Source organism: Brachycentrus maculatus, unplaced genomic scaffold (assembly GCF_059751285.1).
Source record: "Brachycentrus maculatus isolate JH-2025_06_01 unplaced genomic scaffold, ASM5975128v1 h1tg000008l, whole genome shotgun sequence".
In the NCBI taxonomy this organism is placed as follows: Eukaryota; Metazoa; Arthropoda; class Insecta; order Trichoptera; family Brachycentridae; genus Brachycentrus; species Brachycentrus maculatus.
Genome location: NW_028280763.1, coordinates 580,445 through 589,141, shown reverse-complemented (window position 1 = coordinate 589,141; position 8,697 = coordinate 580,445). Strand labels below are relative to the sequence as shown.

The window sequence follows — 8,697 nt, the reverse complement described above, 5'->3', positions numbered from 1 at the left end:
ATATGTATATATATATATATATATATATATATATATATATATATATATACATATATATATATATATATATATATATATATATATATATATATTTATATATATATATATATATATATATATATATATATATATATATATATATATATATATATATATATATATATATATATATATATATATATATATATATATAAATATATATGTAAATATATTATAATAATAAAACCCTTATCCGCACCCCAATGGTGCATAGGGCACTGTGTCATATTAACGCAGTGTTATCTTAATCGTTTACACATGAAGGAAAGGTGATCAGCCCTCCGCTTCAGGTACCAGTCCATGGTAATATTGAATAAATATTACAGTGAAAAAATCACTTAGGTATATTTATTTTACCCCCCTTGGGAATCGAGTCCGGGACCTCCAGAACGGTAGCCGAGCGTGCTGACCATTACACTACGGAGGCGGACAAAATGTAAATATATACATATATACATTTTTTTTAAATCACAAAACATTAATGCCTTACTCGCAACAATAGAAATCAATAAGCGTCCGGCTGTCCTGAGAGTTGGATATCAATTCACGCCCGATTTTTTTAGAATACATGTTAGATTTTTTTAACTCCTTAGCTTTCAAAATCTCCTTTTTTCAAACCATATTTTATTTCGACGAAAAACTTATTTTTTCAGCACAAAAACTTTGTTTTGAGGAAATATTCGATTTCGCCAAATGTTACCTAGGTTGAAAATCAAATTGCGATGTATCGAATACTAGGCCTTAAATACGTTAAAATTGTCATTTTATGGCGTGTACATTCTATAGCTAGCACCAATACCCAAGAGTAATCAATGGTTTAAATAATAATATACATTAGCAAGTTTGTTTAAGTACGCAGTCGGCACTATGATTAGTAAAATGAGAAAGTTTTAGGTGCTTGATTCCACTGGCTGAGCATTCGGTATGGTAATATGTAATATCAGTGCGCGTAAGTAACAGAACAGAACCTTAACTGCAATACATTTCCAAATAACTATTATTAAAAATACAAAACAGATTAATAATTTGTGTGCAAACTACTTAGATTGATTTATTATTATTTATTTGTAATCGATTTGTGGTAGAGTGGACAGAAATTATTACTTTAGTGCGATATTAAAGGTAGAGATACATATGTTACTAACTAAGCATGCTATTGAGCATAAAACAGCTTAAAACGAGCATGCTCTCTTCTTATAAAAAAATGCTTGAAATAAGCATGCTCTTTCACATTTTTAAATTGATTTATTTATTGAATATAGTTACATTTTTTTATATCATTTAATACATTTTATATATATTTCTACTTAAAATAATCTTATAATTATATAATTTATTTATAAAGCTTTAATTTTGTCATTTTCCATTTTATTATTAAAATGTAACTCTGTTTTAAAATCACTATATATTTTATTATAACTTAATCAATATTAATACAGAATTAATCAGTACTGATAAATAAGCGGTTAGTTTCGAAACCGGTAGACATTATAATTGAGTTATAATAAAATATTAATAGTGATTTTAAAAATATGTTACTTTTAATTTTAGTTGCACTGAGTCTCTCTAAAAAGAGACCGAGCTCTTGTGTTTGAAAAGGGACTTTTTATTTTTTTCGTTGTTTTTGTTTTTACATACATCGATACTAGATGCAAAAACAGTAAAAACAGTATTTTATAATAAAATAATTAATGAAAAACGATGTTTTAGTTGTAGGTGTCTCAACTTGAGATAAAACCATCTTCTATCATAAAAACGATAGATATTTCATCTTATATTGAGAGACCTATAATACTTGCATTGAATTAAAGAAAGATTTAAGGAAAAATTATTCCCAAATAAATATCTTCCGACGTATTTATTCTATTTTTATATTTTATTGTTTTTTTTTTTACAAAATATATATTTAAATAATGCAAAATAGTTGGTTCATATACAAAACATTTCAAATATAACGCTTCTACCTCTCTAATAAAGTAGATACTTGTGTTTAGAGAGGGAGTTCGTTTTACAATATTTTTTTTTTATAAACGAAGTAAATTAAAACAAAGTAAATTGAAAATAATAAAATATTCCTTGGTATGGAGTCTAGGTAAGGGTGATTCTTATGTGTTTTTTTAAATTTAGTTTTAAAGGTTTGATAATTTTTTATAGATTTTAAGATTTCCGGATTTTTTTGTACTTACGTAAACTATTTAATGCTGCTGTTGTTTTAAATCTGTGCAATATTAAATTATTAAAAAATATTTTATATAGGTTTATGAGTATATATTTATTTTACCTCAATGACAGCGCCATCTGTTCAACGCAGCAGCAACTACTACTGCAGTAGTAGGATGTCATATGTAATACGTGTAAGATTTAAAAAAAAATCTTTTTAAAATATGTTTATGGTGCCGAGAACGCACATGTGAAAGTGTTAAATGATATACACAAATTCCGAAATTTGAGTAGTGTTGTCAATCATGTGTAGAATGCTAGAAACCAGCCCATGACAGGTCTTAAGTCCTGTAAATACACAGACATCCATATTTTTTATGTACATTGAGATGTGAAATATATTTTTTTGTTATTTCATTTTGTAGGTACCTTTTATGCAATAGGTACTACTAAGGTACAAACAATTTCTTTCATAATATATGTAGATAGGCGTATGCAGATATGTTAAAACTAGAACGATTTCGGAACCAGCTTTTTACTTGTTTGTGGGTATAATTGTAATTATTATTGCATTTTAAATCAATTACAAGTGGCGTCGTCAGTGGTCTACCAATTACGTGTATCTGACATATCTGTAAGAAATATTTAAAAATATATATTAATTCACTTTTAGTTAAATAGATTATTAAAACACCTATAAAGGTTATTGAAAGAACCCTTTTAAACCCAAAGAACGTTTAACGTAAAAATATTAAAAGAACCCTTTTAAACCCAAAGAACGTTTCAAAATTAAACTTTAATATTAGGATTTGAAATAACAAAAATCACTTATTGGTGTAGACTTAATGAGACATTTATTTATTTATATAAAAATAAACTTACATTTTTATACAATTTGAAACAATTTCTATAAATTTCTTCTTAATAAAATTTTATAAATTTACTGAACCTGATCCTCTCTGAAGATTGAGCTCTTGTGCTTGGAGAGGGACTTTTTTCGATAGTATCATGTTCTAACATTCTAGTTTAATTTCTAAGATTTTTCCTTAGAAACAAAGTGCAAAGGTATTATGGTTGACATATTTAGCTTCCATACTGGAGGTTCCAGGCTCGATTCCAGGGATTTTTTAAATAATTACATCACCCTGGACTGGCACCTGAAGCGCAGGAATGATAACATTGCCTTCATGTAATAAAAAATCAAAGCAAAATAGCTGTCATAGGCTGCATTGCCCTGTACACCATTGGGTACGTATAAGAGTTAGAAGTCTTAAAGGAGTAAAGAGCTATAGGATTTTTCATAGATTTAAATAATCAACATTTGTGCCCTCGACACAGAAAAACTTGTTAAGGGCACATTATTGAAATTTGGAATTATGTTTGTAATATATGAAGAAACATAATTTAATAAATTGAAAATTATTTATCAAGGTACCTACATCAAAAATTTGATATTTGCAAATATATTTAGGTTACTAATTTTGTTTTTTTTTTAAAAGGCGATCTAATTCTTTTAAAAACCACTGGAATTATTTATTATTCAAGTTCAACAACAAAAAACCTGTTGTGAGATTTTTAGAACTTACAAAAAAAAAAATCCAAATCAATGTATTTAAATTAACGGAAACCTTTGGAACAATGTAATCTACAACGTATTGGTACATCACTGACGACATGACAGTGAAAGGCCTATTTTCCACCAAATCGTTACATACTTGAATATAGAGTACCTTTTTAAATTATGCATTATGGCCAGATTTCATATCAAGGTTTTGTAAAAGTCCAAATGTAATGATTTTTTGATGTGTAAACGGCTTTTATGTACTTCACCTTATAAAAATAACTTCACGAATAAAAAGTGTAATGTTTATGCTAGGTTAGGCTACATGGTACATTCAAAACATTTTGAATGTGTCCAAATAGTGTTCACAAATCTAGGTTTTCTCTACTTAGGCGAATGACTCCTATGTGGAAAAAATCCAGACTTGTGAACAAGTATTTGGACACTCTAAATATTGTGAATAAAAAATAACTTCATTCGGTCAAATTATAAGCTGCATAAAAAAATCATGTTTTCAGGCGTTTCCCAGCACGTTAAAATAATCTTGGGTTCAGATCTTACATACATCCAAATATAAAAGAGTCTACTAAAAATGAAAGCTTTCTCAATCCAACATAGATGGCTGTTGTGAACTCACACATACTGTGTCATGAGATTGATCATATATCTAGGAGTTACAAAAATTTGAGTAGTGTGGTTGTCAATCGTTGGTAGAATGGTAAATGTTGCACGTGTATAAAGTGACCTTAAGAGGTCTGGTTTATGACATGTCATAGGCTGGTTAAGACCAGCCTATGACATGTCATAAACCCTGTAAATACCCAGACTTGCATATTCTTCGTTTATATTGAGATGTCTCTGTGTTATAACCTAATTGGTGCATAGGGCACTGCATCGTATTGACGCAGTGTTATCATGATCGTTACTTATGTAAAGGCAAGGTGATCACTACTGCGCTTCAGGGACTAGTCCAGGGTAATATTAAATAAATATTGGAGTGTAAAACCACAAATATTTATTTTCACCACCACTTTGGAAATCGAACACGGGTCCTCCAGCACGGTAGCTTAATACGCTACCCATTACACCACGGAGGCAGACTCCCCCCAATATGTCCGTTATATCGAGGTTTTACTGTACCTACACAATATCTCTTGTTTCTTTTAGAAATTTTCGCGTTCTCCTCCCAAATGTTTAGTTTGCATATTATACTTTCTACCCCGTTTACTTTCAGACCGACAGAACGTTTGAGAACCAGCGTAAAGTAATTGGTTTTCTAATTTACTACATCTTGGATATAGAGTTAAAACTACGACAAACAAGCTGTCCAATTGTTTTCATCCGTTAGATCATTTCCTGATGTGCGTTTGGAATTTGATGAAAGTGACCGTTCATATTTGTATGCATCCGGAAATGTGTTCATTTTGAATTAATTCCATAAAACAAGTTCTCATCAGAATATATATACGCACCCAATGGTGCATAGGGCACTGCATCATATTACCGCATTGTTTTCTTGCATTATGTTAACACATGAAAGAAAGGTAATCAGCCATCCGCTTCAGGTACCAATCCAGGGTAACATCGAAAAAATATGAGATTGATAAATCACTTGTATTTTTTTGACCCCCCCCCTGAGAATCGAACCCGGGACCTCCAGTACGGAGCGTGCTAACCATTTCACTACGGAGGCGGACATATTTTTTTTTAAATTTACAATATTCAAAATACAAATTATCTACATAAGCATGACTTCAGATAAAGCGAAATACGATGTACATAGGTTTTTATATATTTTTTATTACTAATATAAATTGTATACATATATTTAAATCACAATTCTAAATATATTTAAAAAAATATTTTGCAAAGATCCACCAAGCCACCTTGTGTGTCTTGTAGATGGAGTTCTTTTTTTAATACATTTTTATTGTTTTAACCATTTTAACCTAATATACACACAAAAAAGAGAGAAAAATTAAGAATGCATACATTTTACAATTTTCATAAAATTATCTCGTGACCCATTCCTTTATTTTGACTTCGTTTCATATTTTATTTCAATAATGCATCACATACAACATTCAATGCATTTTTTAAACATTAATTAGGTCCATGGAAATTGGAGTACGTGATTATTATGTTCTTAATTAAATTGTAAAATGTTGTAAGACCATATGGCTGAATACCATATGGGTATGGAAAAGAAGAAAAACAATTTGTATCATTTGAGTAATGTAATAAAATAACAACTATTCATTTATATGGAAAAAACTATATACTTAGGTATTTTATTATATTAAATGCAGTTCCTCCAAGAAACGTCAGTACAAAAGATAAATATATTTTTTTTTATACATCTCAACATAGGTGAAGAAGAATATGGAAGTCTTGACATTTACGATGCAAACAATCGTCATAAGCTGGTTTAAGTGGTCACTTTACACACGTGTTACATTCACCAATTCTACCCACGATTAAGAGCCACACTTCTCGAATTGTTGGAACTTCTTATTATATTGATGAATACAAAATTCGAAGCAAACTGTTTGAATTAACTTGAATTGCATTGGAGACATCTATGACGAGATGAGAGAAGCTTTTCATTAAAAAAAATCGTTACAACTCCTAATAGGAGATAATTCCGATTTGTGAACAAGTAGGTACTTGGAAACACACAAAATTTTGTAATTTTATCTAAATTTTTGAGTAAAATCTTCTTCTTCTTCTTCATGGGTTCTCTAACCTTCACTGCTGTATATAGACCTCTTCTTATTCATTCCATTTCGGTTGCTGCTTGTAGCCTGTTTCTACCCCACAAATGGACTATGTCGTCGGACCATCTCTTTTGGGGTCTTCCGACACCTCTTTTGTTTTCCCAATTTCTACATCGTAAAAGAGAAAATGTTGAGTAAAATAAAATACTAGAATTGAATGGTACGAGTTCGCATTGGTTGAATCTCTGAAACTGAGTAACGTTACCTAATGCGCCGGTAATCTATTCAAGATATGTACAAGTTCTAATCTCGATGTATTATGCAATATTATGCAACTGTGTATACTTATGTAGGAACTCTCATTTACTGACTTTCGTGGTTGAATGCACAAAACGCTCACTCCTTTCAAGAACGTCATAAATAAAAAAAACTTGATTTTTCAGGAGAACGTTTTTAAAGTTTAAAAATATAATACAATGTATTAAAAATAAATATCAAGCCACTTATTGGAGTTTTTACTGTGCAACAGATCTTTTTAGGTAAATCCTGAAGGTTTTTTCTCCATTTGAAAAATATTTAGTATATTAAAAAAAATAATTATACAATACCTTTTCTTCGAAATGCAAAAACAACACTTTCTGCCCTGTAGCGGGTAAATATTAAGTTAAAAATATGCCGCTTTTGCTGGGATATAGTACATTTTCAGGGCATTCCGAAAACATGCACAACTGAAAATTGAAGATTTTTGATTTAAGACGTTCTTGAAAGGAGTGAGCGAAAAGTGAAACTACAAAAAAGCTAATTATCCTGCCGCTTCCCCGCAGGAGTAGGCAGAAAGAATAGAATGCCACACCAATCTGTCTTTACAAACAATCTTCCCCTTTTCTATATTAACGCATCTTTTCATACATACCCTCTGATTGTTCCTACTTCTGACTTGATCACTTTTAAGTATTTAAAATACCTCAAGTTTTCCTCAGTCTCTTCCTCTGCTTCTATTACCAACAACATTCGCCTCATATTTTATTTTACTGTTCTTTCTTCACTTATTCGATTCACATGCCCAAAACCATCTCAACAAACCATTTTTTTTAAAGTTTTTATCGATAATGCTTATTTCAGCCTTGCATTTTTTCCATATTCACTGTTCGAACATTTATCATACATCGTTTTGCCGCACATTCATCTGAGAGATCGGATGGCGTTGTTACGACATTTTGCCAACTCCATGCTTCACACCTCCTGACTGCTGACCTGACCTCGCCTAAGTATTTGAAATACTTGATCCTGCCAAGTTTTTCGCGGTCTTCCTGAGCTTCTATTGCCAACGAAAAATCACCTCATAAATTTGTTTATAAGGCGATTATTCTTTAATATTTGTTTTTATCTGGGTTTCTTTGCTGAATTTCGCTTTGGCATAGGCATGTCACAATTTTTTTAAAGTCCTACCAATCAATCATCTCAAATGACATTATTTATAATTAAAAATAATAATTATTAATTTTAATAAAAATACTTCTGTGACCCCGACGTGATTTGAACACGCAACCTTCTGATCTGGAGTCAGACGCGCTACCGTTGCGCCACGGAGTCTCTCGCCGTGAGCGAAAATTAAATCGATTACAATCTACTAATTAAATTGTCGTATAAGTACTGCACCGTCTATTTACTATGCACATACAAAGTATGATATATATATACAAACATGTTGATAGTTGATATAAACGGGTTTTAACGTGTATGTCAATAGTTTGCAAATTAATTTTATTTAAACCCGGGTAACATATAACGAAATTGATTTTTTTCTTAAAATATCGTTTTTTTATCGATTTTGTTGTTGTTTTGTTGTATATGGTTTTGAAAAGAAAAGAGTTATTGAAATGTAAGGACTTAAAGTAATGAGTAAAAAATTAAAATATTCAGTAGGGCCATTTAAGTCACTTTTGCTTGGCAAGAAAATAAACACCAATGCAGTCAGGCATTTTTAGCAAGTCAATATATTATACTTCCAAGTTTAAAATCCTTTGGGATTTTTTCAGGGCAATATTACATAAGCTAGTAAGATATCGAATAGTAATAAAATCACATTTTTGTAAAACAATGTTCTTGGTCACTCTCTCCTGTATGACTGCGGTATATTCTAAAAAAGTCAAATTCCAATAAATATTCAAAAAAATTGCGCTGAAATTGTCCAACCCCTAGCGCGGTCGTTCGCATTCT

At 30.5% G+C, this 8,697-nt stretch overlaps 1 non-coding gene across 1 annotated transcript; it reads right to left on the bottom strand.

Annotated features, from left to right (window-relative positions):
- Window positions 1-7,998: 7,998 nt before the first annotated feature.
- Window positions 7,999-8,070, bottom strand: TRNAW-CCA (transfer RNA tryptophan (anticodon CCA)). Its single transcript has one exon. It is a non-coding gene; the product is annotated as a tRNA-Trp (tRNA).
- Between the last annotated feature and the right edge of the window lie 627 nt (window positions 8,071-8,697).